This window comes from Camellia sinensis, chromosome 8 (assembly GCF_055761805.1).
Source record: "Camellia sinensis isolate YWXY chromosome 8, ASM5576180v1, whole genome shotgun sequence".
Taxonomy (NCBI): domain Eukaryota; kingdom Viridiplantae; phylum Streptophyta; class Magnoliopsida; order Ericales; family Theaceae; genus Camellia; species Camellia sinensis.
Window position 1 is genome coordinate 37,317,941 of NC_138968.1, and position 27,700 is coordinate 37,345,640.

Below are 27,700 nucleotides of genomic sequence, written 5' to 3' on the forward strand. Positions count from 1 at the left end.
AATTTCCTATCTCCCAAACCATTGGCAAATATTTGGGTTGTCCCATCTTTCAAGAGAGACCCAACCAGGCCACCTTCAGATTCATCATTGAAAAAATTCAAAAAAAGCTTTCTGTCTGGAAAGCCAAGACCCCCTCCCTTGCAAGTAGAAGCACCCTCATTCAGGCCGTCACTTCAGCCATCCCAGCTTACGTGATGTAATGCCACTCCCTTCCCAAATCGGTCACCAACCATATTGATAAACTCAGTAGAGACTTCTTGTGGAGCTCCTTCCCCAATCACCAAAAAATACATACCGTCAATTTGAATGAAGTCACCAAGCCTAAAAACCTAGGAGGTCTAGGTATCCGCTAATCTTACCTTTCCAACCTAGTTGCCATGGCCAAACTCATTTGGAGATTTCACTTGGACAAGGAAGCCTTTTGGACAAAATTTCTAAGGGCTAAATACTCCACGAAAACAAAAATCTCGAGTAGACATTCCCATACTTGGCGCAATATCAGGAAAGGTAGAGAGTTATTCAATGATGGCTCATATAAACTAGTCAAAACTGGTAGCCACACCTCATTTTGGTTTTGATAATTGGCTAGGTGTGGGGAGCATTCGCAGCCACATACAGGGCCCCCTTACCATTAGAGAGTTGGGCCTCAAAGTTAACCATTATTGGGTTGACCACCATTGGAATCTTGATTGCTTCTCCATCATCCTCCCCAATCTTATTAAATCCAAAATTGAGAGCACCACACTTCTCTGGCATGCTCACGCTGAAGACACTTTCACTTGGACATCCTCACATGATGGTATTTTCACCAATAAATCGGCTTACCTCCTTGCCCTCAAACCATCTTCTACCCATCCTTTCCTTAGTTGGTCATGGATTTGGCACACGCCCACCACCCCCCGGATTCAACACTTCCTTTAGCTTGCTTCACATGCCAGATTAGCCACAAAATATTTCCTTCTCACTCGAAAGATTACTCAAGACAACCTTTGCCCCTGCTGCCAATCCCATCCTGAAACCATCACCCATGCTCTGCGTGATTGTCCCTCTTCTTGGGCCCTTTGGACCCGCCTAGGCATTCCCGAATCCCTCACCCCCTCATTCTCTTTAGACACTCCCCACTGGCTCCGCATTAATTGTGAATCGAACGTTTGCCATCAATCGTGTCTTTGGGCTGTCATTTTTCCCCTCACTTGTTGGACCATCTGGAAACACAGCAACGCCTTCTGTTTTGATACCAACCCACCCCCCCTCATCAATCCTACCGCCATCACTGCTATTGCCGTTCATTGGCAATTCATCTCAAATTTTCCTCACCCATCCAAGACCAAGATTTTATCCTTTGTGAACTGGAAACCTCCCGACTTTCCCCGATTCAAACTCAACATTGATGGAGCAGCTCTTGGCAATCCCAGGGCTGCCTCAGCAGGGGGTATCATCAAAGATTTTAATGGTACTTGGATCAGTGGATTTAGCCGCAACATTGGGTACACAACTAGTGTAGCAGCAGAATTATGGGGACTTCGTGATGGGTTACAATTGGCAAGAGACCTCAACATCCCTAATATTGAAGTAGAGACAGGTGCAACCACTGTGCAACATCTGTTGAACAATCGGCCTCCAATACATCATCCGTTTAGTAATCTAATTTATGATTGCAGGTGGCTCCTCGACCATCTCGGAGTACAGGAAATTCATCACATTTTTCGTGAAGCAAACACTTGTGTGGAGTTGCTGGCCAAAGAAGGACACAAGCTGACTGAAGGCCTTCATATTTATCCTACCATGCCTAGTTTTATTACTGAACATGTTTGTATGGATGCCATGGGAACTTCTTATTCCAAATTTGTACTTGACTTATCTTAGCTTTATAATATCCTTTTATTACCCAAAAAAAAAAGAAAAAAAAGAAAAAAAAAAACGTTTTGTAAAATTTTATGCGGTGTACTAGTAGAATTACCGCTTTGCCGCCCCCGAAAACGTTCTTTAAAATGGCCAAACCTCTCTCGTGACTTTCCAATTCCAACTACCAATTGGGTTTGTTTTCTCGCTCTAACAGGTCACTACAACAAATACAACACTACTCTCTCTCTCTCTCTCTCTCTCTCTCTCTCGGCTCTACTAGTTTCAAGTATATATATTGAACTCAATTTGTTCACGGCATTAGCATTTCTTTGGTGTCAGCAAATGGAGATGAGCTTATGGGACCAATGGGTAGAAGAGGCACTTTCCAAGTTGGAATCTCTGAAACTCCTCCGTTCTCTCAGACCCATTCACCTCCCCATCAATGAACAATCGAAACCCATCGATACCCAGATGAAGAATGCTTCAAATTACGATGAATTCGAGGCGTTCGACGGTTTGCGGCAATGGGATAGGGCATCTGTTGAAGTAGTGATTGCTGATAGCACATTTCAGAGATGGGTTCGTGAGGTTCCGAGTTGTGGTACGGTTAATTCAATTGGGTTTCATTTTGTGTTCTTGTGTTTCATCTTTTTGTGGGCTTGTTTTGATTTGAATGAGTTCTGAGTTTTTGAATTCAGCACATTAACATGGTTTTCATTCAATGTTATTTGTGGGAAAATTATATGGTGATGTATGAATTATGGTCTGAATTATGGATCATGTGGTGCTTTGTTATGAGAATTTGTGGTGAACTTGGTTGTGAGACTTTATGGTGATATTTTTTTTATTTTTTTATTATGATTCAATTTGATTTTGGTTATGCCTCTTTGTAGTGTTTGGTTGTAAACTGAAGAGGTCTTGGTTATGAGCTTTTGTAGTTTTTTGTTATAGACTGAAGTGGCCTTGGTTATTATGAGTCATTTGTGGTGTTTCTGTTTATGAACTAATGTGGTTTTGGTTATGAGTGACCCAAATTGATGAAATTTATTACCTGTTGTAGTTGAAATTTTGAGTGCATACATGTATCATTTTGGAGGTGTATATAGTAGCACTTCCCCCAGCTAAATAAGGGAATTGATTTGAGAAATAAGGGAATTGTTATATTCAAATAAAACTGTAACTCTACATTTGTGGTCGAAGTCTAGTAACTAAATAGGGGAATTCCTCACCATGACAATGCTACATAGTTTTCTTGCTTCAAAGTATGGCAGTTTCTTTCTAAACATTTTAGTTCCCCAAAATATAGAAGAATGGACTAAGGGGTTGGCCTAGTGGATGTGTGCTCCCCTGCCAAGTTTGATGTCTGGGTTCAAGGCTTACCGCTGTGAGTGCAGCTTCCCTTCCCCTATTACCCTCCTATCTAAAAAATAAATTAAAATAAAAAGTAGAATGATAAAACATCCTATTGTTTGAAGGTTATGGTATTTATCTTGGAAAATTCTAACGTGTATGAAGTGCATTGAAATGTGTAAAAATGGTATAGAAATATGTAAAATGCTTTGGAACATGCAAAAATTATCTTGAGATTCTAACTTTTTTGGTTTTGGGCATTTTCCTCTCTTATTGATAGCCCAATGATCTGTTATATTAGTATGACCCTTTGATCTTTTGTATGGTTGTAGGAGATGATGCTGACTGTGGCAACCAAGAAGCTGAAACAGGGGCCTGCCCTCAGAAGTTTAGAAAGCTACTTTTATTTTCTGGAAATGATTACTTGGGCTTGAGTTCACATCCTACTGTTTCAACAGCTGCTGCAAAGGTGGGTTTAATGGTCAACAACATTTTATTTACTTTGTTTGTATTACCCATTTTTTAGACATTTGCCTAAGTTGTTTTGGCCCTCCTATTTTAGGCAGCCCTAGCGCATGGAATGGGCCCGAGGGGTTCTGCTTTAATCTGTGGGTATACAAGTTACCATGGACTGCTTGAGTCATGCTTGGCAGACTTGAAGAAGAAAGAGGTATTGACTTTGTTCTGTGTATTGCAATCAATTGTTCACTGGGAGTCAGGATCATTTGTATGTTTTATCAATTTATTTTTACATTTACTTACTGAAAAGATTAATTTATTCTTCTCCATTGTGTTAACACTTGCTGGTGTGGAATAATGAAACATTACAATAGAGGGACTGCTATGTGTAAACAAGAACAAATGTGTGATGGAAACATGATCAGTATGTTGGATCAATAGCAGCATATAATGTATAAACTACATCTTCTGAATTCACACGTACAATATATTCTTCAATATGGTTTGATGTTTTGGCTGTTGATGTTTTCTGAATTTGTATTCAAGAGCATGGTCCCATTATTTAGTTCAAAAGATACGGTAAATCTTTGACTTCTAGGGTTAGGGAACTAGAAAGTTTTACTTTGGGATTACAATTCAGGGAAAAGGAAATTTAAGTCTGATTCAGAAAATTAGTGTAATTTATATTTAAGTAGTTGGTAACATTTGTTTGTGGCAAAATGGGTTGTCTCAATTTTACTGCTGTGAAAGGTCACTGATGCTCTTAATATTCTCATCAAGATGTATGCTTTTATTACAGCCTTATGCATGATATAATTAATAAGTGATAAGGTGTAGTAAACTTGTTGAGTTTAAGATGAATTGATAATGGCCTTCAATTATATTACAGAAATAAGGTTAAAGATCCAATCATAGTTGCATAAAGCGGGAACGGGGGAGCGAAGGCCTTATAGAAAAGTTTAAAGTTGGAAGCGGGGGCAGGAGTGGGAGTGGGAGTGGGAGTGGGGGTGGGGGAGAGAGTGAGGCCCCTTTAGGAGTTTCCTGCTACTAAGGATCCAATAAAAGGACTATAATAATTACCTTGCGTGTGTACCATTTGAGTGATGTTGATTGTACAGATAATTAATTATGATGGAAAATCGTTAATTGAAACCTAAGATAATAGCTATGTTATTCCTTGGAGTTTGGATACTGTATTTTGTTCCCTTTTGACCAAGATATTTCTTAAATATGACTTATTCTTGGAATCATGTACTAAAGTACCGATTCATTTTTTATCTAATTCTATGCTCTAGGATTGCCTTCTTTGTCCTACGGGCTTTTCGGCTAATATGGCCTTGATGACGACGTTGGGAAATCTTGGCTCTCTTTTAGCTAAAGGGAGAAAACCTTTGAAGGATGAAAGGGTTGCCATATTTTCTGATGCTCTGAACCATGCATCAATAATAGATGGCATCCGTCTTGCTGAACGACAAGGAAATGCAGAGGTGCTTGTCTATAGACACTGTGACATGTCTCACCTTAATGAGTTGTTGTAGGTTTTTTTTTTTTTTTTCAATTTGTTGCTCTTCATCCTCCCTCTACAGTGGATTATACTCTCCTGTTTTCGTCACATGGCTAAGCAATTTGGGTTTTTACAGATTTAGTTGCACAATGAAGAAGAAAGTTGTTGTCACTGATAGGTTAGTTGAATTTTTTATGCTGATTTTTTATATTAATTGCTTTTATGCTCCATTTAGACCAGTAGTATTATTGTAACTACTTGAGGTTTCTCTTATATGCAAGGATTGTGTCCCTTTTCTTTGGCCTAATAATTTACGTTTTTTTATGAAGTTATTGTAATTGTTTTGAATACCAATTAGTTGTTGGTACCATTTGGTTTTTGATGAGATAGAGAAATAAAAAAGGATGGAAACAAGTATCAAGGTTGAAAAGTGGTCTCCTATTGTTCCAAATTGACACCCCACCCCACTTTTCTTTTCTTTTCTTTTTTTTTTTTTAAAAAAAAAAAAAATTAGAAAGAGAGAAGTAAAGGAAAGAAAAAAAAAAAAAAATCCATCTCCTCTATAGATGCATTGGACATAGGTAATGAAAGCAAATATGAAGTAAATTTTCAAGAAAAATAATTTGGAGAATGAAAAAATGGCTTTTCAGATATCCAGTGTATTAAAGAGGGAAGTGTGAGGCTAGGCATAAAGATATCCATATAGAGGTCAGCGAGCCAGTGCACAAAGATCTCATTTACAGTAGAGCTGGGAGAGGTAACACCTTTTTTGTGTGTGTGTGTGGAGAGAGGCTGATTCCCATGTTTCGAACCCATGCCACAGATAGCAGATTGTACTTACCATCACTCCAAGTCATGACCTTTGTGTAGGGATCTTCATATGCTTATGGTTTTAAAACTCAACAAAGTTATCACAATTCCTCAAGGTTAATAATTTGTGAGTTCCTTTCACAAACTGAACTCTAACACATGAGAAAACTTGTATAATATTCACATGCAATTTCAGCATGTTTTTATGTGAGAAAAATATGATTGAAAATGAAACTGTCTAAGCGTGCAGTGTGTTTATTCATTTTTTATATCCATAAATATGCAGATACACCAACATGATATGAAAATGAGGGGATATGTCATTTACAAATCCAGAGATACTTTGTGGTTAGAAACTGTGATGTCTTGCAAAAAAAAGTTTTTACTGGGCAGGACGGTCTGTGTTCTGAATGTTTTATCTGGAATGATGTGTTTTATAGGTGTATGTATTTCTTGTTATTATTTCATTGTTGACAAGGATGTCATGTATTCTGTTGTCAGCCCCCTTACTTTTCCCTTCTTTTGGTTGTGTTTCTGAGTAATTGCTTAAATCTGTGTATGCCTAGAATTTGTTGAAGGGGCAGGGTCTTACTTATGTTCTTTTACCAGCTTGTTCAGTATGGATGGGGACTTTGCACCAATGAGTGAACTTGCGAAGCTTCGGAAGAGGCATGGATTTTTATTGGTTATTGACGATGTAAGTTTACTGAATCTTTACTTACCAGGGAAAAAGGTTTACTTTCAGGTGTCATGGGACTGTTGGCTGTTTCTTACATTTGATAATTATTTGGGTCTGAAAATTCACTTTTGTTTATCACATCCTGTAGTTTATCTTTTTTTAGACAGCAAAAAGCTAGTACTCCTTTCTCATTTAGTTGGTCTGTTATGTACCATTAAGAGAGCTACTATCAATCTGGAGTTTTTTCAGGCTCATGGAACGTTTATTTGTGGCAAAAATGGTGGGGGCGTGGCTGAGGAATTTAATTGTGAAAGTGACGTTGACATATGCATAGGCACTTTGAGTAAGGCTGCAGGTTGCCACGGTGGATTCGTAGCATGCAGGTAATCCTGTCAATTAGTCCATCTTTTTTTTCTTTTTTGATTAGCAACAAACAAGAATTTTACTAAGGCATAAAGCCAAAGACAGGAGGATGAGGCATCCTCAGAAAAAGGGTACAAGTGAAAAAACGAGCAATGAAAAAACAAAACGAAAAAAAGTCAAAACCAAAACAAAGCCGGCACTACATATCACAATATAAGAAAAACTGATGTATTATTGATTGATATATTTTGTTATTCTGTCTATTACAAATGGTTCCTTATATAGATGTAGGTGTAGTGGATGGTGGTAGTGGTGGTAGTGGGTTACGTTTAGTGGAGTAGGTGAGGTGGTAATGGTGTAGTGGGTTAGGTTGGTGATCGGGGGGAGCCCCGACATGAATAAAAGGAGTTTGGGGTGCAGTTTCTGCCTCTGTGTGTTTGGTTTTTTTTTTTTTTTTTTTTTTTTTTAATGAAAAGAAAAAAGGAAGATAAAAGAAAAGAAATAAAATTGGGAAAAATGGGATCAGCAGAGATAAGTGTGTATCTGGGTTGTTGGTTTGAAAAGAAAAGAAAATAAAGGTGAAGAGAAGTATGGGTAATATAGTATAATAAAAAAAGAGAGATATATATATAGATATAAAATAAAAAAAGTTGGGTAAAATAAAATAATGATGATGGGTGTGCAAACTTTCGGTTACTTTGCAAAAGATGGAATAAAATAAAGATAAAAAAAAGAAAAGAAAGTGGAGTGCATTGATTATTTAATATAATAATAATAGTAATAAAAAAATAAAAATTAGACCACTTGGAGAATGTAATACCTCCTTTGCAGACCACTTGGAGATATCCTTGAGATTCGTTTGGTAGGGTGTGATTAAAAAAGAAAAAGGGAGGAGAGAGAACATGCCGCCCCATGCGTATGAAGGGGCCCAGAATTGGTCTTCTTTAGAGAAGCAGAACCAGACACCCCAGAAGCATAAACAGAACCAACTCGAGTCACAGAATTGGTCATCAGTTGGCCTGAGTGCGAACCAGCACTGCCGAAGGACCCAGTCCTTGAAGGGGCATTATTTATAGGTCCTGATTTTCGCGATCTGGAGCCATCAACAGGAACTGGGAGTCGAAGTAAGGTTCGTCGACGAGATCGGAGGTTCGGGACGGCGGAGGGGAGGGGTTCGCGGCGGCGATGGACTCGACGAAGCCGTTCTTGCACTCGTGACAGACCACGTCGGGGAGGGTTTCGATGGAGACCCGTTTGTCGCAGTGGTAGCACCAGTACTGTAACGGATCAGGATCCGAACCCGATTGGGTCTGTGATGGTGGGGCTTCTTCGGCCATAGGGATTCGAGTACCGATACAGACGATGAAGACTCCGCACTAAGTGGTGAAGACTTGCGCAGAGAGAGAGAGGAAGCTTGTGTGTTGTGGGGTCAGATGTATTACAACGGCTATGGCGTCCCTCAAGATGCCCAGAAGGGAAGAATTTGGATGACAAGAGCTTCTAGAATTAGATCCTCAGTTTGGAAAGTAAGCAATAAACGCCCAGGTTACAATGTAAGTGATTCTGATTCAGATGAGCCAGAGGGAAACTCCTGATTAGACCAACTTGGCATTACCATCTAATACAATGGTGGTGTGTTTTAAGGAGGTGCCGAGAGGGAGAGGGAGGTTTGAATTGGTTGAGATCCGGCGGGCGGTCAAGGCAAGGTTGCCGCCCGCCGGAAGGCGAAGAACACTAAGATCTTTAACCTATTGCTCTGATACCATATAAGAAAAACTGATGTATTATTGATTGATATATTTTGTTATTCTGTCTATTACAAATGGTTCCTTATATAGATGTAGGTGTAGTGGATGGTGGTAGTGGTGTAGTGGGTTAGGTTTAGTGGAGTAGGTGAGGTGGTAATGGTGTAGTGGGTTAGGTTTAGTGGAGTAGGTGAGGTGGTAGTGGTGGTAGGTGATGGTAAATTCTAACACACAAAATGACACCTAATCTGCTGCAATAAAAAAAAAAGAGGAACTCCTTTAAACAAAGGGCTCCCCGATATCCAAAAAGAAACCAAATGTCGGACTTTTTCCCATAAAAAATCAATATCCCGAGATACATCTTCAAAGACACGCCCACTTCTTCCCAACCATATGACCCGCACCTTGGCCCTCTTCGACTTGCCCAACACTTGAAAATCAATTAAGATCATTTGAGCACTATCTTTTGAAGCCACCCACATAACATTCCCCAAACAAAACAACCTTGGCCACAAATTTGCTGCCACTGAACAATGCATAAATAAATGGTCCAAAGATTCTCCATTGCTCCTACACATGATGCACCATTGAGGATTTAGAGAACATGAAGGCCTCCTTTTTTGCAATGTATCATTGGTTAAAGTGCCTCTATGAACCAAAATCCACAAGAACACCTTTACCTTAAAAGAAACACAAGCCCTCCAAATCTTCTTGTGAAAAGGAAACAAACGTATGCGAGGCTTATCAATGAGTTCGTCAAGAAAAGATTTACAAGAAAAGGAGCCCAAAGAATGAATAGCACAAACCCACTTGTCCTCCAAGGATAGGACCAAAGAAACATGTTCAAGCCTTGACAATAGACCTATCAATTCCCCAACTTCCCTATCATTAAGATTTCTAGGAAAATTAAAGTTCCAAGAAATTGGAGCCAAAGACAAGCATGCCATGGAAGTAATAGAGCAATTATGAGACTGAGATATTCTATACAAGTACGGAAAAGACACAGCAAAGGAAGAAGTACCCACCCAAACATCCTCCCAGAATTTGGCAAGTTCCCCATTACCCACCCTCACAAAAATGAAACGGAACCAAACTGGATAAATATGAGAGATTGATTTCCAAGGAGCCCAACCATTACCCCTAGTGACCACCTCTGAGTCTCGACCATTAACATGAACCCCATACTTGCTTCTAATAACCTTATGCCATAATGAATCACACGCATTTGGGCATCTCCATAACCACTTGCCAAGTAGAGCTGTGTTCCTAGCCACAATATTACCAATGGCCAAACTTCCCTTTTCCTTAGGAAAGGAAATTGTCTCCTAATTCACCAAGTGATCCTTTTTGCCCTCATCATTCCCTTCCCAAAGAAAATTCCACATCAGTTTTTCTAAAGATTTTGCCACCTTGACTGGAATCCGAAACAGAGACAAAAAGTAAACTGGAATACCCCTTAGAACTGTCTTAACCAAAGTGTACCTACCTCCTTGAGAAAGTAAATCCCTATTCCATCCTTCCAACCTCTTTCCAATCTTCTCCATAACTGGGGTCTAGAATGACTCATTTCTAGGGTTACCTCCCAATGGAAGTCCCAAGTATCTAATGGGAAGTGTCTCAACATTTCACCTTAAAAGCTCAGCCACTTGTTGGAGATGATCACTATCTACATTAATACCAACCACACTGCTTTTTTTCCAAATTAACCTTGAGGCCTGAAATCACCCCAAAACGTTTCAACACCAAAAATAGATTTCCCAATTGTCTTTCATCCCCCAAAGAAAAGAAAATAGTATCATCGGCAAATTGTAAATGTGCACACTAACCCTATCTTCGCCCATAAGAAATCCTTCGAACAAACCTACCTCTCTAGCCCTGTCCACATTGTATGAATGAAATTGAAATAGATTCAACCTAGTTTCTCGAGAAAGTAAAGCCCTACTCTATCCTTCCAATCGCTTTCCAATCTTCTTTACAACTAGGGTACAAAATGACTCATTTCTAGGGTTACCTCCCAATCGAAGTCCCAAGTATCTAATGTTAGAATAGGAAATAATTGGTTGTATTCTTTTTCATTCATTTTTTGATTACTCAGACTATGCCTGTAATTGCTCAATTATCAATATAAAAGGGAATGAAGTCTGACTCATTCCCAAACTTTTTCTCTTCTCTAAAACTACATGGTATCAGAGCTTAAACCTTAGCTCATACCTTATTCTTGTCTGCCGGCAGCTCTATCTTCACCAGGAGCCTAGTCGATCATAGTAGCCTCTCACCCAGACCATCATCTGTCATCTCACAGTCCATCCAGGCCATCGTCAGTCTCCTAGGGGGTCTGTCGACATTCTAGGGCCTCACCCAAGCCATCGTAAGGCACCCTAGGGCCTGTTGACAGCCCCTCTGGCTTCCTTGGCTTCTGTCGGCATCTCCTAGGCGGCCGTCAACTCTCTCTCGGCTGTCGACTCTCTCTCGTAGTGTCGTCTCTCTTTCAGTGTTCTACTCTCTCTCTTTGTTCTTATAAAGTTATAATGGTTAGTTAGTTTTTTTTTTTTTCTTTAAAAAAAATTAAATTTATTCTTTTGCTGATCTCTTTGTGGTCATAGTGTTTGCTATTTCTCCACCATCTTCCAAGTTTGTGATTGGCATTGAGTTTGATGGTTACTTAGTAGAATATTCATGGCAGATTTTACTAGTGAGTCCACAACCTCTCAGCCACCTAAGAGCGAGAGTTCCCTTATCCCTTCTACTATGACTGATAATCTCAACCCTGGTCTTAAAATCACCACTTCTCTATTCAATGGTCAAAACTATTTAGCGTGGTCGCAGAGCCTGACTATTTTCCTGAAGAGCAGAGGGAAGATGGGGTATGTTGATGGCAGAATCCAGGCACCCCTCACCACAGACCCGAGTTATGATTGGTGGGAGATCACCAACTTCCTTGTTATGGATTGGTTGATACATTCTATGGTCCCGGAGATCGGAGAGGGTTATCTCTCTATGGACACTGCACAGGATGTTTGGGAGGCCGTGACTACCACTTACTCTCGAAAGGGAAACTTCTCACAGGCTTTCGAGTTATGTTGCTCCATTAAAAGGTCGGTACAAGGTGAGATGATGATCCTCCAATATTTTACCTTCCCTAGCAATGGGTGGAAGCGACTTGATCACTTTCAGGATTACAAGCATGTCTGTCCCACTGATTCTGCTGGTTACCGGACATTTGTGGCGCAAGAGAGGGTCTTCAAGTTCTTGGAAGGCCTTAATGTGGAGTATGATCCGGTTCGAAGCAGAGTACTTGGCATGGATGTGCTTCCTTCTCTCCAAGAAGCCTTTGCTTTTGTGTAGAATGAGGAGAGTTGCCGCCCTACGATGCTTCCTTTTACTACTCCTGATTGCTCCTCTCGCGATGGAGACCGTGTGACTCATGGTTCTCGTTCTTCCTCTGAGAAGGATAATCTTTTCTGTGACTACTGCCGTTGACCTCGCCACACACGGGAGACCTATTGAAAGCTGCATGGGACTCCTTTTGGTGGCTGAGGAGACCGTTCTGGTACTTGAGGGGGTAGGTCTGGTCAGTCTAGAGGTCGAGGGGTCAATGCTTGGGCACATCTTTCGGACACTATTGAGCCACCATCTTCTTCTCTAGTTGTCTCTCCTGTTGATGATGTTTCGGGGTTATCTGCCTCGGATTTTGAGATTGCTCTTCGTCACTTGCTGGACCGTCGAGCCTCCACTTCTGCTACAGGTGCACCCTCTTCTTCTTTTGCCAATTTATGTAACTTGGCTTCCTTCCCGTGTGCATTGCTCTCTCATACGACTGTACCATGGATTATTAATTCTGGTGCTTCCGAACATATGTCTGGCTCTTCCAATTTATTTTCAAGTATAACCCCTCATCAGGTCAGGAAAAAGTGCGTATTGCTGATGGTACTATGTCATCGGTGTACGGGAAAGGTTTAATTCATGCTAGCTCTTCCCTCCTTTTGTCCTCTGTCCTGGTGTTAATATTTTATCTTTGAGTTGTATTACCCGTGACATAAATTGTAGCGTGACGTTTTTTCCTGACCATTGTCTTTTTTAGGACCTCATCACGAGGAAAAGGATTGGCAGTGGTAGAGAGGAACATGGTTTCTACATTTTGGATCAGACCCACAAGCTAGCTCACTCATCTATTCAGTTACCATCCACCAATGAAGACATTTGGCTGTGGCACCGTCGCTTAGGACATTCTTCTTTTTTATTACTTAAGCATTTATTTCCTTTTGTTTTTGAGAAAAAAAATGTGTCAGAGTTTCAATGTGAGTCTTGTCAACTTGGAAAACAACACAGAGCCTCTTTTGCTCCTTTTATTAATTAAAGTTTAGTTCCATTTTCTTTAATTCATTCTGATGTATGGGGTCCATCCCGTTTTGTGTCTTTGACTAGTAAAAAATGGTTTGTTACCTTCATCGATGATTATTCCAGGACCACTTAGGTCTATTTGCTGAAAGATAAAAGTGAGGTCTTTTCTGTGTTTCAAAATTTCCATAAAATGGTTTGTACTTAGTTTGGGGCGGTTGTCAAAATTCTACGTTCTGATAATGGCGGGAATATATTGACTCTGGTCTTGCCACTTACTTCGCCACTCATGGCATTATTCACCAGACTTCATGCACTAATACCCCTCAACAAAATGGTGTTGCAGAACGCAAAAATCGCCATTTCCTTGATGTCGCCCGTTGTCTATCCTTTGAGATGCGGGTTCCTCGATCCTATTCGGGGGACGCGGTTCTCATTACCACTTATTTGATTAATCGTCTTTCTACCCAAGTTCTTCAAAAACAAACACCTCTTCAAGTTTTGTTTGGGTCTACCCCTTCCGGGTTCTCCATTTCTCCTAAGACTTTTGGCTGTGTTTGCTTTGTCCATAATCATTCACCCACTCGTGGTAAATTGGATCCCAGGTCTCCTAAGTGTGTTTTCCTGAGTTATTTTGTCACCAAAAAGGGTTATAAGTGTTATCATCCTCCCACTCGCAAATGGTTTATCTCCATGGATGTCACTTTCTTTGAGTCTCAGTCCTATTTTCCGACCCCCCAGTATCACCGTCATCCCTTTAGGGGGAGCCTTGGTGTGAAGAGATTTCTGTTCCTGTTAACAGATAGAGGATGATAAGCCAGCAGTTGTTGAGGAAAAGGAAGTAGGCAAAGTTTATATCAGGGATAAGGACAGACAGCAAGTCACCTAGATGCAAGAGACTACTTTTCTTCCTCTACTGCCAACTTCTTCTCTGGATGAGTGTCCAGAGTCACCCACCTCTAGTGAGAGTCCAAGTAATTCTGATTCTAGTTTTTCTATTTCTGCTTTTTCCGATCTTGATGTTCCATTGCTAATAGGAAGGGGGTTAGGTCATGGACTCAGCATCCTATTAGTAATCATGTCTTTTATTCTTATCTGTCTTCCTCATATAAAGCTTTTCTGTCTAAAGTATCTTCTGTGAGTCTACCTACCAATTTTTAAGATGCTCTTTCTATTCCTGAATAGAAACATGCCATGATGGAAGAGATGAGAGCTCTCAATAAGAGTGACACTTGGGAGTTAGTGGAGTTACCTAGAGGCAAAAATCCAGTTGGGTGTAAGTGGGTGTACACAGTAAAACATAAAGTAGATGGTTCCATAGAACCATACAAAGCAAGACTGGTTGCTAAGGGCTTCACTCAGACTTATGGGGTGGATTATCAAGAGACATTTGCACCGGTTGCTAGAATGAATTTTGTGGGAATTTTACTCTCTCTTGCTGCAAATTTGGATTGGCCCCTTCATCAATTTGATGTGAAGAATGCCTTTCTTCATGGAGATCTAGCAGAAGAAGTCTATATGGATATTCCTCCTGGTTTTGCAGATGCTAAGTCCAACGGCAAAGTAGGCAGCCTCCGAAAGTCACTTTATGGGCTAAAGCAGTCTCCTACGGCTTGGTTTAAACGGTTTACTTAAGCTATGCTGAAACATGGGTTCAAGCAAAGTCAAGCTGATAACACCTTGTTTGTGAAACACTCCTTACATGGTAAGACCACAGCTCTTATTGTCTATGTTGATGATGTTGTTCTCACAGGAGATGATGTTAAGGAGATTTCTCGTTTGAAAGAATACTTAGCCAAAGAGTTTGAAATCAACAACTTAGGCTAGTTGAAGTACTTTTTGGATATTGAAGTAGCTCGGTCCAAGGATGTCATCTTCATATGCCAGAGGAAGTATGTACTTGACTTGCTAAAAGAAACTGGAATGCTTGGAGGTAGACCATGTGATACACCTCTAGAACCAGGCCAAAAACTGAGTTAAGATCAAGAGGGAGATCCAGTGGACAGGGGGAGATACCAGAGACTAGTGGATAAGCTCATAAACTTATCCCACTCACGTCCAGACATTGCCATTGCCGTGAGCATAGTGAGCCAGTTTATGCATGCTCCTAGAACTTTCCACTTGGAGGTTGTTATGAGAATCCTGAGATACTTGAATTCTTCTCCTGAAAAGGGTCTGTATTTCTCAAAACACGGCTATCTTAGCGTGGAGGCATTTACTGATGCAGATTGGGCTGGATCAGTCACTGACAGATGATCAACTTCCGGATATTGCACATTTGTGGATGGCAACCTAGTCACATGGCGAAGTAAGAAATAAAATGTGGTGGCTAGATCTAATGCTGAGGCAGAATTCAGGGCTACAGCTCAGGGTGTATGTGAGTTGCTATGGATTAAACTATTGTTGGAAGACTTGGGAATCCATCAGACTGACTCCATGCGACTATACTGTGGCAACAAGGCCGCAATCAACATAGCTCATAATCCAGTTCAGCATGATAGAACTAAGCATGTGGAGATTGATAAGCATTTCATCAAGAAAAAACTCACTAGTGGCACCATATGTATTCCTTTGTGAAGACTGGGGACCAGCTAGCTGATGTTCTCACCAAGGGACTAGGGAGCAAATCCTTTCATGGCATTCTCAACAAGCTGGGCATGAGAGATATCTTTACACCAGCTTGAGGGGGAGTGTTAGAATAGGAAATAATTGGTTGTATTCTTATTCATTCATTTTTTGATTACTTAGACTATGCTTGTAATTGCTCAATTATCAATATAAAAGGGAATGAAGTCTGACTCATTCCCGAACTTTTTTTCTTCTCTAAAACTATATCTAATGGGAAGTGTCTCAACACTGCATCCTAGAAGCTCAGCCACTCCTTGGAGATGATCACTATCTACATTAATACCAACCACATTCCTTATTTTCAGATTAACCTTGAGGCCCGAAATCACCCCAAAAAGTTTCAACACCAAAAAAAGATTTCCTAATTGTTTTTCCTCCCCCAAAGAAAAGAAAATAGTATCATCCGCAAACTGTAAATGTGTCACACTAACCCTATCTCTGCCCACAAGAAATCCTTCGAAGAAACCTACCTCTCTAGCCCTGTCTACATTCCATGGATGAAATAGAAACATATTCAACCTACCTCCTCAAGAAAGTAAAGCCCTACTGCATCCTTCCAATCTCTTTCCAAACTTCTCCACAACTGGTCCAGAATGACTCATTTCTAGGGTTACCTCCCAATGGAAGTCCCAAGTATCTAATGGGAAGTGTCTCAACACTGCACCCTAGAAGCTCAGCCACTCGTTGGAGATGATCACTATCTACATTAATAGCAACCACACTGCTTTTTTCCAGATTAATCTTGAGGCCTGAAATCACCCCAAAAAGTTTCAACACCAAAAAAAGATTTCCCAATTGTCTTTCATCCCCCAAAGAAAAGAAAATAGTATCATCCAAATGTGTCACACTAACCCTATCTTTGCCCACAAGAAATCCTTCGAACAAACCTACCTCTCTAGCCCTGTCCACATTGCACGGATGAAATAGAAACAGATTCAGACATGATTCATCCCATGGGAATTAAGTCAATTCACTTGAAATTTTGATTGCACCTAATATTGTCTACGGAATTAGCTCACTGTTTACTCCTCTTTCCTTCAATTTTGTCCCTATCGTCGTTCTTGGCTTGTTGTTTACTCTTTCTCCTCCTCTCCTTCTCCCCTTCAATTTTGTCCCTATTCGCATGGATAAAATTTTGTTTTGGCATGTTGTTTTAGTTAGCTTGGAAATGAGAACATTTTAGAAACATTTTGAAAACGATTAGAAACATAAGAGAAATGACGAGAATTTGGAAATTCAAAATGTTTGAAACAAGAATTAAAACCTATATAAATGTTAATACCTTCTCAATAATTAAATAATTGAACATGCTGAGGTTTATGAATATTAGAAGCTTACAAACAAAAGCTTTACAGTTAGGGAAAAGGTTTGTTATTGTAAGAAAAACATAAAAATTAAAAATTAAAAAAAAAATTGCAAAATTCTACTAGCAGTAGGGATTAAAAAAATCATTGACAAACTTTTAGAAGAAAATGTTTTGTAGCAACAAAGAAAGAGAATAAGTGACTTAATGAGGCTTGTTTCATCTTCTCCTCTCTACCTCTCTTTTGCTCCTTTCTAGTTTCTCAAATTTTATGATAAATTTAAGATTTTGCTTTGTCTCAAATATTTTTCTTTTGACGAAAAGAGGCAAATAGAAATGACCATTGTTGGATATTCCTAATAAATGTCAAAAGAACTAATTGATTTGGAATGTTCACTGAAACACTATATTTCAGTATTCCACTAATGTTTCGTTTCGGTTTCTTAGGAAACGAAAACATTTTAGCTGTTTTGATGGAAAGGAAGCAAAATTTTGTTCCTTACCTATGGTCATTCTTGGATTTCAATAAATTACCTTGCACTTTTTATTGTTATTTTAGGTGGTTAAAAGTGCCACATTGACTTCATTTACTATCTCTGTTGACCTCAGCTTCCTTTTTTTGTAGTTTAAGTCGAATGGGAACTACAAATAACACGTCAACATATCTGAATTTCTCTTACTCCTAATTTATGTATCATGTTTCAAAACTTGTGTTCAAAAACTTAAGTTGCTAGGGCGTTAGTGCTTTTTTGTCTACATGGTTTAAATTCTTCTAATTATAACATGTGAGAAGAAATAAATGCTTCTATGATGTTGCTACTTCAGTTGTGTAAAACTTGAATGGATGCTAGCTTTGATGTAATGATTCTTTTTGTTAATTAAACATTTCCTTTGTCACTCAATACTTCCCTCTTTCCAAAAAAAAAAAAAAAGTAGTTTTGTTTCCAATAGACATATTTTAATAAATGCTTTAATGTGTTCTTCAGTTGTGTGAATCCTGTATTAGCTTAATTCATGTTTTTCATTTGAATGCTAAATTAACAGTCAGAGATGGAAGCAACTAATACAATCGAGGGGTCGCTCTTTTATATTTTCGACTTCTACACCAGTTCCAATTGTTGCCGCTGCACACGGTAGATATTAAACCAAACTTTACCCATTCTAAAGTGCGATATTTGATTTAGAAAAAATTGCTTTACTGACTGATTTTGGTGTTCCACTCTGCTAGTTCCTATTTACATGCACAACCCACATATGAAATGTCCAATGCATGCTATATTACAGTACTGTGGATATGGTTGAGAATGAAATGTCTCTTTGTTATAAAACTTTCTGCATGTATGATGAGAATTCAAACTCAAAAATTGTTCTTGAGTATTTTTTTTTATTTTTTGTCTTTAGTGAATTTTTTTCATATTTTAGATACGCAAAGTCTAGATGCACTTAAAAAGTAAAATATTTGTGAAGTAATCTGAAAAAAAAAATCCCAAAGGCCAAAAAAAAAAAAATAATAAAAAAACTAATGCATTTCTATTTTTTGTTTTTAGTGAACTTTTTAAAGATTTCCTCACAAATATTTTACTTTTTAGGTACATCTAGATTATGTGCATCTAAAAGATAAAAATATTTTTTTTTTGACTAAAATAAAAAAACACTAAAATAGATGAGCATAATTTACACCGTTGAGAATGTTTCCTTTGATAGCCAGCGGATTTGCATAAGCTGGAAGATATGAAGGTATCTCTAACATATCTCCTACAAGTACAAAGTTTCAACAATACGCAATTGTACAGTTATTATAAAATATTACTCTCTTTTTTTTTTTGGGGTGCTAGAATAAATTGTTAAGAAAGTGTATGTTAAAATTGTCAAGCAAAGAGGCTTTGAAGTATATTTATTTAAATAAATTATAGGGAAATTACAACCAAAAAAAAAGAAAAAAAAAAGAAAGAAAAACCTCAAAGTTTGACCCTGTAACAAAATATACCGACTTTTAATTTTGTCAATTTTTTCTCTTTGTTTCATTCTAATTAGACTATCTGCCAGAGGGTTGTCATGTTGTATACTGTATATGTAATGCAACTATAGCCATTGCATTTTTTATGATTCTATTTTTTAACATCATATATCTAGCTTATTATGGGAAAAGTAATTAAGATTTGACATGGTGGTGCTGAACCCAAGATGGTTGTATGCTTTGCATATGTACTGGGGCTTAGTGTCTGTTGTTAACAAAATGAGTATAACTTAGCAGCTGCTGTTATTGTGGCAAAAAAGGAGACATGGCGTAGAAGGGCTATTTGGAACCGTGTGCAAGACTTCCAAGCTCTCACTGGAATCCTGATTACAAGTCCTATCATTTCTCTTGTTGTAGGGAGTGAAGAGAAGGCACTCCAAGCTAGTCGGTCTGTTTCTATTTCCTCGCGCAAGTTTATGTTTTATAATGTTCATTGATATCGTGTTCCTAACTGTTTCAATTATCATGGAACAGGTATCTGCTGAAATCTGGTTTCCATGTAACTGCAATCAGACCCCCAACAGTGCCCCCAAATTCATGCAGGTTTGTCAGATGCATATATATTGGTTTTTGCATTTTGTTAATCCCAATCTATTATGTGTGCCTATCACTTTTTGCTCATGTATATTGTTGATCGGTGGTGCTACATGCAACCAATTAGTGTACTAACTAGTGTACCAACACTAGTTATAACATTATTATTGACCCCTCACTCATTAATCACATTACAAATCCCAAAAACCTCTTAAACTATGCCACATCATCAATTGGTACACTAATTAGTACATTAATTGGTACATATAACATTATTCATTATTGATTGGTGTCGCATGCTAGGACGGCAATTTGCCACACCCTATGTAGCACAAACACGGGCACGTGACACGACATTGACGCATTGACATGTTAATTTTCAAAAAATGAATGACACGACACGTTAAGGATACGTTAAAAATATATATATTTATCTATATAATATACCTCATATATATAAATATATTTTTTTAAAATTATGAAAACAAAATACAATTTAACATTAACTAAAAATTTAAACGTTATAAAATCACCTTTACTCACATGGCACACAATCATCAACATAAAAAAATATAAATATACATATTTTGAAATAGTTATTTTGACCATTTAATTGGTTAATGGATGCTTAGCTGTTTTGACCTTTTTACTGGTAGCATTAACCCTTTTCTTGGAGTAAACAAACATTGGTTATAGCAGGAAGAAAGGAGTCCAGATCCAGACTCGAAAGGAAGCTTGGTCTTCTTCTCTCTCTCTCTCTCTCTCTTTTCTGTGTTGTAGCAAGATGTTTTTGCTTTCATCGCAGTAGAAGCTTTGTTTTCTTCTCTCTCATCCTTGTGTCACAGATGGATCTCGTCTCAAGGATGTCTCTGAACAGAGGCTATGGAGATTCGATTCAGGGACTACTCTCTCTCTCTCTCTGAGGCTAAGGCTTCGAAAAGCTTCAGGCGTGTCTCAAACGTGTCAATGAAGTGTCCAGACGTGTTTGAGATGAAGAAAAAAAACAGAGGACACGTCAGACGGCGTGTCGAACACATGTCGGATGTGTGTCGGTGTCCAACATGTGTCGGACTCTGATATGTAGCCTTAGGAGGCATGTCCGTGCTTCATAGGCTCCACCCCTACATCCCCCGCCTTGCTTTGCATGGATTTTCCTTGTCCCAATAAGAAATGGGGAGGGGACGGAATTTGTTTCCCTCTCTTGCCCCCTACCCCTACCCCGATTATATTAAATAATAACTTTTATATACATAAAATATAATTTATTAAGTATATAATGATTAAAACACCAAAATATATACATGTCTCTTATTTTCTCGTCTCTATCTCTCATGTTTTCATCTTTTTAAGTATTGTAACTTATCAATTGTTGTCTCTTATATGCCATATTATCTGTGTCATTTAGTTTCGTCTTCTCCTAAAGGTTGCAAATACCCCGACATGATCATGCTGTAAGCTTTTTCGAATGTTTTATGTATAGTCAACTTGTTCATAATACAAAGATTACAACCAATATTTATAAGAATCTTAACCCTAATCTAGAATAGGAAATACAATTAATCGAATATTCACAATCAACCTAATTCCATAATACATAGATTTTCATAATTACATAATATTCTCACACCTTCGCTCAAACTCAAGGTGTTTTAGCAGAAAACACTAAGAGTTTGCCAAGAAGAAACTGAAATTGAGCAGTGGTGTGAGTCTTCATAAAGAAATCAGCATGTTGCAAGGCCGACGAGACGAAAGGAAGCGAAATGGAGCCAGACTGCAGATGTTGACGTACAAAATGACAATCAATCTTATAGTGTTATGTGCAATCTGAATACCACTGCAGTTGTCACAGTAAAAGGAGGTCGGAGAAGATTGAGGGACATCGATATCAGTCAAGAGACAACAAAGCCAAACAATCTCAGCTGTGGCATGAGTCATAGCACGGTACTCAGCCTCGGCAGTGGAACGCGCAACAACAGTTTGTTTCTTGCTCTTTCAAGAAATCAATGAATCACCAAGAAACATGCAAAAGCCAAAAGTGGACTTGCGATCAGTAACATCACCAGCCCAATCAAAATCAGCGTAAGCTACCAAGTCCAAAGAAGAAGTAGAAGACAACAGTAAATCCTGAAATATAGTACCTCGGAGATAGCGAAGAATCCGAACCAAAGCAGCCTAATGTGTAGAACGAGGAGCATAAACGAACTGACTAACGCCATGAACAGCATAGGCAAAATCAGGGCAAGTAACTGTCAGATAGAAATATAAAGTAGGATCATCTAGAAGAACACCACCAGTAGGGGTGAGCTTCACATTAAGCTCAATGGGGGTATCAGAAATCTTAGTGTCCGTAAGACTAGTACGATGAATAACCTCATTGGCATACTTGGCCTAAGTGAGAAAATAGCCCTTGGAAGAAGAAGCTACCTCAATACCAAGAAAATACTACAAGGGATCCAGATCTTTCATTTCAAAAGTGCGGAAAAGATGCTGTTTGACCTTAGAGATAGCAGAAGAGTCAGAGCCAGTGATGATCATATCATCTACATACAGTAATAAGGCAACCAGTAGAAGTGTGGAGAAGAAACAAAGCAGAGTCCTGAGCACAAGGATGAAACAGTCTAAAAACGATCATATCAAGCACAAAGAGACTACTTCGAACCATACAGAGCACGTTGAAGGCAACAAACTTGTCCAGAGGAATGGTGAAGGCCAGGGGGAGGACACATGTAAATCTTCTCGGTGAGATGGCTATTAAGAAAACATTTTTAACATCCATTTGATAAAGAGGCTAAGAACGAACAGTAGCGACAGAGATCAAAGTACGGACAGTAGTCATCTTGGCAGCAGGAGCAAAGGTCTCATCATAATCAATACCATACTCTTGTGAGAAATCTTTGGCAACTAGACGAGCTTTGTAGCGCTTAAGAGAACCATCAGAATGAGTCTTGACTTTGTAGACCCATTTGCAATCAATCAGATTCTTACCAGTAGGCAAATGAACCAACTCCTAAGTACTAGTTTTCTGTAAAGCAAACAATTCATCCTCTATAGCTTGAATTCAAAGGGGATCCTGACAGGCCTCCTTGTAAGACTGAGGTTCTGAAAAAGCATGAATAGCAAACAAAAAAGTACGATAGGAAGTAGAAAAACATGTATTAGACCAACCCAACCTGTTTAGAGGATGACGCGCTCGAGTAGGATAGTGGTGTGCAGGAGGATCAAAGTTGGCAGAAGTAGGAGGATCAGTAGTAGGAGCAGAGACAACTGGTGGAGGGAGAGTCTGGTGACGCGAATAAACTAACAACGGAGGAGAAGAATGAGCAGGTTGGGGAAAGGGAGGAGAAAAGGGAGTAAGGTCATGGAGAACGGTAGAGATGTACTTATCATGAGGGACCTCAGAAGGAAATGGATCAATGTGAACCAAATCCTCTTTGGAAACAGGAGCAGTGGTAGGAGGAAGCTGACAGTAAGGCAGACGTTCGAGAAAAGAAACATGACAAGAGCCATAAAGACGATGGGAAATAGGGTCGTAACACCGACAGCCTTTCTGAGTAAGATTATAACCTAAAAAGACACATAGGATAGACCGGGCACTAAGTTTGGTCCGATCTTTGCAGGGAAGAAGGACAACACAGGCAGACCCAAAAACACAAAGGAGAGAATAATTAGGAATGTGGAAGAACAAAGCCTCGTAAGGAGATCGACCAGAAAGAAGAGGAGTAGGCATGCGGTTGAGAAGAAAAGCAACAGTAAGAATTGCCTCTCTTCAAAACGGAGACGGAACTGAGGCAGAGAGAAGAAGAGACCTAGCTATTTCAAGGAGATGACGGTGTTTACGCTCGGCTTGATCATTTTGGACAGGTGTATCTGTACAGGAGGTTTGGTGAATAGTACCCAAATTACCCAAATACTCACAGAACTCATTTTTAAAATATTTCCCACCTAAGTCAGACCATAACATTTTAATTGTAAACCCAAACCGAGTAGTAATCATACACTGAAAGGTACGGTATATTTCATAGAAATCGGACTTATGAGTCATAAGATAAATCCAAGTGTAACGGGTGCAGTCATCAACAAATTACATATAGTATGCAGAACCCCCTTTGGTGAGAACATGAGAAGGGTCTCAAACATCAGTATGAACTAAAGAAAATGGTATATTAGATATAGAAGTACTTTTACGAAAATGTAAGGCTGTTATTTTGGCAAGTTTACACCCCCGGCATTCAGTAAGTTAATTAGGAGAAACTTTACCCAGTATACCTGACTGAGCTAAAGACCGTAAACGGTCAGCAAACAAGTGCCCTAATTGAGAATGCCACAAGTAGAAATGACTGGACGAAGAATCTAACTGAAAAGAGAAAAAAGCAATTGTAGAGGTTTTCATAGGCAGATGCAAGCTCTCCACCACATAGAGATCTTCAACTCTATGGCCAGTCCCAATCTGTTGCTTTGACATCCGATCCTGCACAGAACAGATAGAAGAATAAAAGATAACATCAAAACTGGAGGCATCAAGCTGACTGATAGATAATAAATTGACAGATAATTAAGGAACATAAAGGATAGATAGAATAGAGATAGCAGACATAGCAGATTGTAAGATAGACCCAACAGATATAACAGACATACCAGACCCATTAGCAGCATTAACAGTAATAGAAGAGGGAGGGGGAGTACACTTTTGAAGTAAGAAGAGATGGGGAGTCATATGATGAGAGGCACTGGAGTCAAAAATTCAGACAGACGAAGAGATACCTAAAAAAGTCCCAAGCAAACTTGAATGAAGAGAGAAAACAATGGAGGCAAACGTGGATGGCTGGGAGGTAGACAGTGTATGCTAAAGCTGACTAATCTGAGTACTCAAGAAAGCTAAGTTAGGATCAGGAGCTGGAGCAGATATAGTAGAATCGGTGGGAGCCTGAAAATTACTCAGAGAAGACGGGCAAAACTAGGTCTGAGACTGCTGAGAAGATCAGCCAAACAGACATCCCTTCTTGGGATAGTTATACTTCCAATTGCCCCTCTGATGACAGAAGACACACTCATCCAAAGCCAGAGATATCATAATAATCATAAAACCTAGGAGTTACGTGTAATAAACTCAAAATAAAACAAAAATAGTCAAACCAAGGGTCTAAACGTAATTACCAAAAAGCTTGTGAACCAATCACACACAATCAGAATCGAAGCAAGATCCACAGAACCAAAGTGACGGACAGAGTCACAGGTCTCTAGACCACGCAAACCAAAGGCTGGAGAAGGAGAGTGAAATCGCTAAGCAGATGCCGAAGGGTCACAAAGAGAACAATGAACAAGGAGCAGTAGTGACCCAATGAAGATATAATTAGCCGTGAGAACCAATCCACTACAATCAACAAAGTTAAAGGAGAGAGAACCAATCACGATGAGACAAAGACAGAAGACGAGCCGTGATGAGGAGTCGACTAGCAATCGCAAAGCACTGAGACGAAAAATCCAGATGGATTGACTACCAAACGTGAGTTGACTACCAACCACGAACATATGGGTCACGAATTAGAGAGCAATGGAGATGATGAACCACGTGAGCCGATGAACCTGATCAAAACTTTGAACCAGACAGAACAAGAAGGATATCGCAAATCAAGAGAGGGAGGCCTCTATCGATTCGTGATTCGGAAACCAGCTAAGGTTACGGACATAGCTCTGATACCATGTAAGCTTTTCTGAATGTTTTCTGTATATTCAACTTGCTCATAATACAAAGATTACAACCAATATTTGTAGGAATCCTAACCCTAATCTAGAATAGGAAATACAATCAATCGAATATTCACAATCAACCTAATTCCATAATACATAGATTTCCATAATTACATATTATTCTCACACATGCCCCTACCACCTCCCTGATTTTCCCCATCCATCCCCACCACGATCGAGAATGGGGCAGGGACGGGACACCCCTACCCCCACTCCGCCCCGCCCCTCCCCTCCTTGCCCTGCCCCATTGCCATCCCACTCCCATGGAGTGAGTGGTTGGAGTGTGAATCCTAAAGGTTCTCTAATATATGCCTCTGTTTTTAACTGAAATATTGGATTTGAGTCAAAGAATTTGTCTCCTTTAGCTTTATCGTGGATAAGTTTTACTTTGGGTTTTATCCGTGGCCAATTACAATTTATTTTCCTATTTGTTTCTGTTCCCTGTGGTATATTTTTTGATGTGGTCCATTACAATTTGTTTTCCTATTTGCTTATGTTCCCTGCCATATATTTTTTTATGTTTGGACTTTTAATGTTATTCAGGTTAAGGGTCACTCTGAGTGCGGCACACACATTGGATGATTTGAAGAAGCTCACTACTGCACTTTCTGAATGCATCAACCTTCCAAGATATGCGCGTCTATAGCACAACTGGATGTGCAAGCCTATATAGCACTTTGTCATTTTGAATTCAATGGATTTTCTCATTTATTACATGAAGATTCAAAACAATTTTGCTAGACATAGAAACAAACCGACCTTTGTGTTTGTTTTGTGACTTTATGTGATTTTTTTGGTCTACTCAGAATTTCTCAATTTGAAATGTTTAAGTAACTGTTACTGTTTGAGCAATAATATTGCAATGGTTTAAGGGAGCCTACACAATGAAAAATTATGACTGATTCACCCTTTTCTTCTGCTTGCTTTTTCTCTTTCTTAGCACAACACTTTCTCAACATCATTAATACTGAGTCCTTTCCAATGCATAAGCTTGGTTGCAATATATCATTAAAATTCAAATCGTTACGTAGCATGAAAATAAAACTAGTAAAATGAAACAAGTCCATGATTTTATTTTTTCATAGTAGTTCTTTATTTGTAAATCAAGTGCAAATCTACAAACACAGAAAAGTCACAAGAAAGACACAAGGTATGGCACTTCCACAGCCAACTTTGGCCATCGCCATCTGGTATCAGAACAATAGACCCAAATGTTTTTCGACTCTCAATGGTTTTATGTGCTCGAGCTGCCTGAAGATGTCTCTAGTAGTTTCTAGAAGCTCATCTCAGGTCAGAATGTGATGCATAAGGGGGCCCTTGATAAGAATAGTGATTTTGCTGCAAGTGTTGACAATGGAAGAGGGTCGGGTGTACCCGACAACTGCCCAAAACTCTCAAGTATCCATGAGGTTTTAAGCATGCTAATGATCCCTGAAAATGGTAAATTTCTCAGTTAAAAGACTGTTTCAAGAAAATACAAGGTGAATCTTGGGGATGAACAAACCAAACCTAAACTGTCTTTATTTGATATCCTGGTCAATTTCGAATCTGATATGGAAAATATTTATGCCATTGTGTTGTCCATGTTGAGGAAACTTGATATAATTTAAAATTGGTCTTGTAATCAAATCCAATCCATGGTCAAACTAAGAAATTCAGGTCATACTATCCCCCCCCTTTGTTTAGATAATTTTTTTTTTTTTTAATGTATTTTTTAACGTTTAATGCCATGAAAAATGAAAATTAAAAAAAAAAATGTTTTTTTGATGATCAACAAAAAATTGAAAAGCTTATAGGTTGAGAGGACTACTTTACGTTGGCCTTCGGTTCATCTAGTTGCAGGAGAGGTTTCTCTATTCCACTTTAGATTGAAGGTGTTGGTGGGGTTTATGGGCTCGCCGTTATCCATTTTGACAATCTGAATTGGTTATTTTTTTAATTATGCGCATAGATCAATTATAAAAAAAAAAAAAAATCAAATTAATTCGATAATTATAGTTACATGATTTGATGGTATTGGCTAGCGAAAAATAAACGATAATTTGTGATGAAATTGTGCATTTTTCTGATCATATTACACATTTTTGTTGTAATGTTACATATTTTATAGTTCAAAAATATTTCAATAAAAAAATGTGTAATACTAACACAAATATAGCATTACCACACCCTTTAAGGGGGTGTATGGAGGATGAAATTGGCACAACAATCACTGCTGTTGGGGCTATGGGGCTCACTTAGGGTCCCATTTTGATGATCTGAATCGTTTCATTTTTTTAGAATATGTTGAGCAAAACATCCTTGCAAAAAATCAAATTGATCAAACATCGGTAGTACTATGATCAAATCAATTTTGTATCAGTAAAAATAAACGATA

The 27,700-nt window shown here is 38.9% G+C and overlaps 1 pseudogene across 1 annotated transcript; it reads left to right on the forward strand.

The window, feature by feature from the left end:
* The first annotated feature begins 1,778 nt into the window (after positions 1-1,778).
* On the forward strand, positions 1,779-26,215 carry LOC114314893 (8-amino-7-oxononanoate synthase-like; annotated as a pseudogene). The gene is made up of 11 exons (XR_014337555.1): positions 1,779-2,446; positions 3,528-3,664; positions 3,758-3,865; positions 4,950-5,188; positions 5,295-5,336; positions 6,578-6,665; positions 6,897-7,030; positions 18,069-18,157; positions 19,279-19,429; positions 19,516-19,584; positions 25,867-26,215. The product of XR_014337555.1 is annotated as an 8-amino-7-oxononanoate synthase-like (transcript).
* The last annotated feature ends 1,485 nt before the right edge of the window (positions 26,216-27,700 follow it).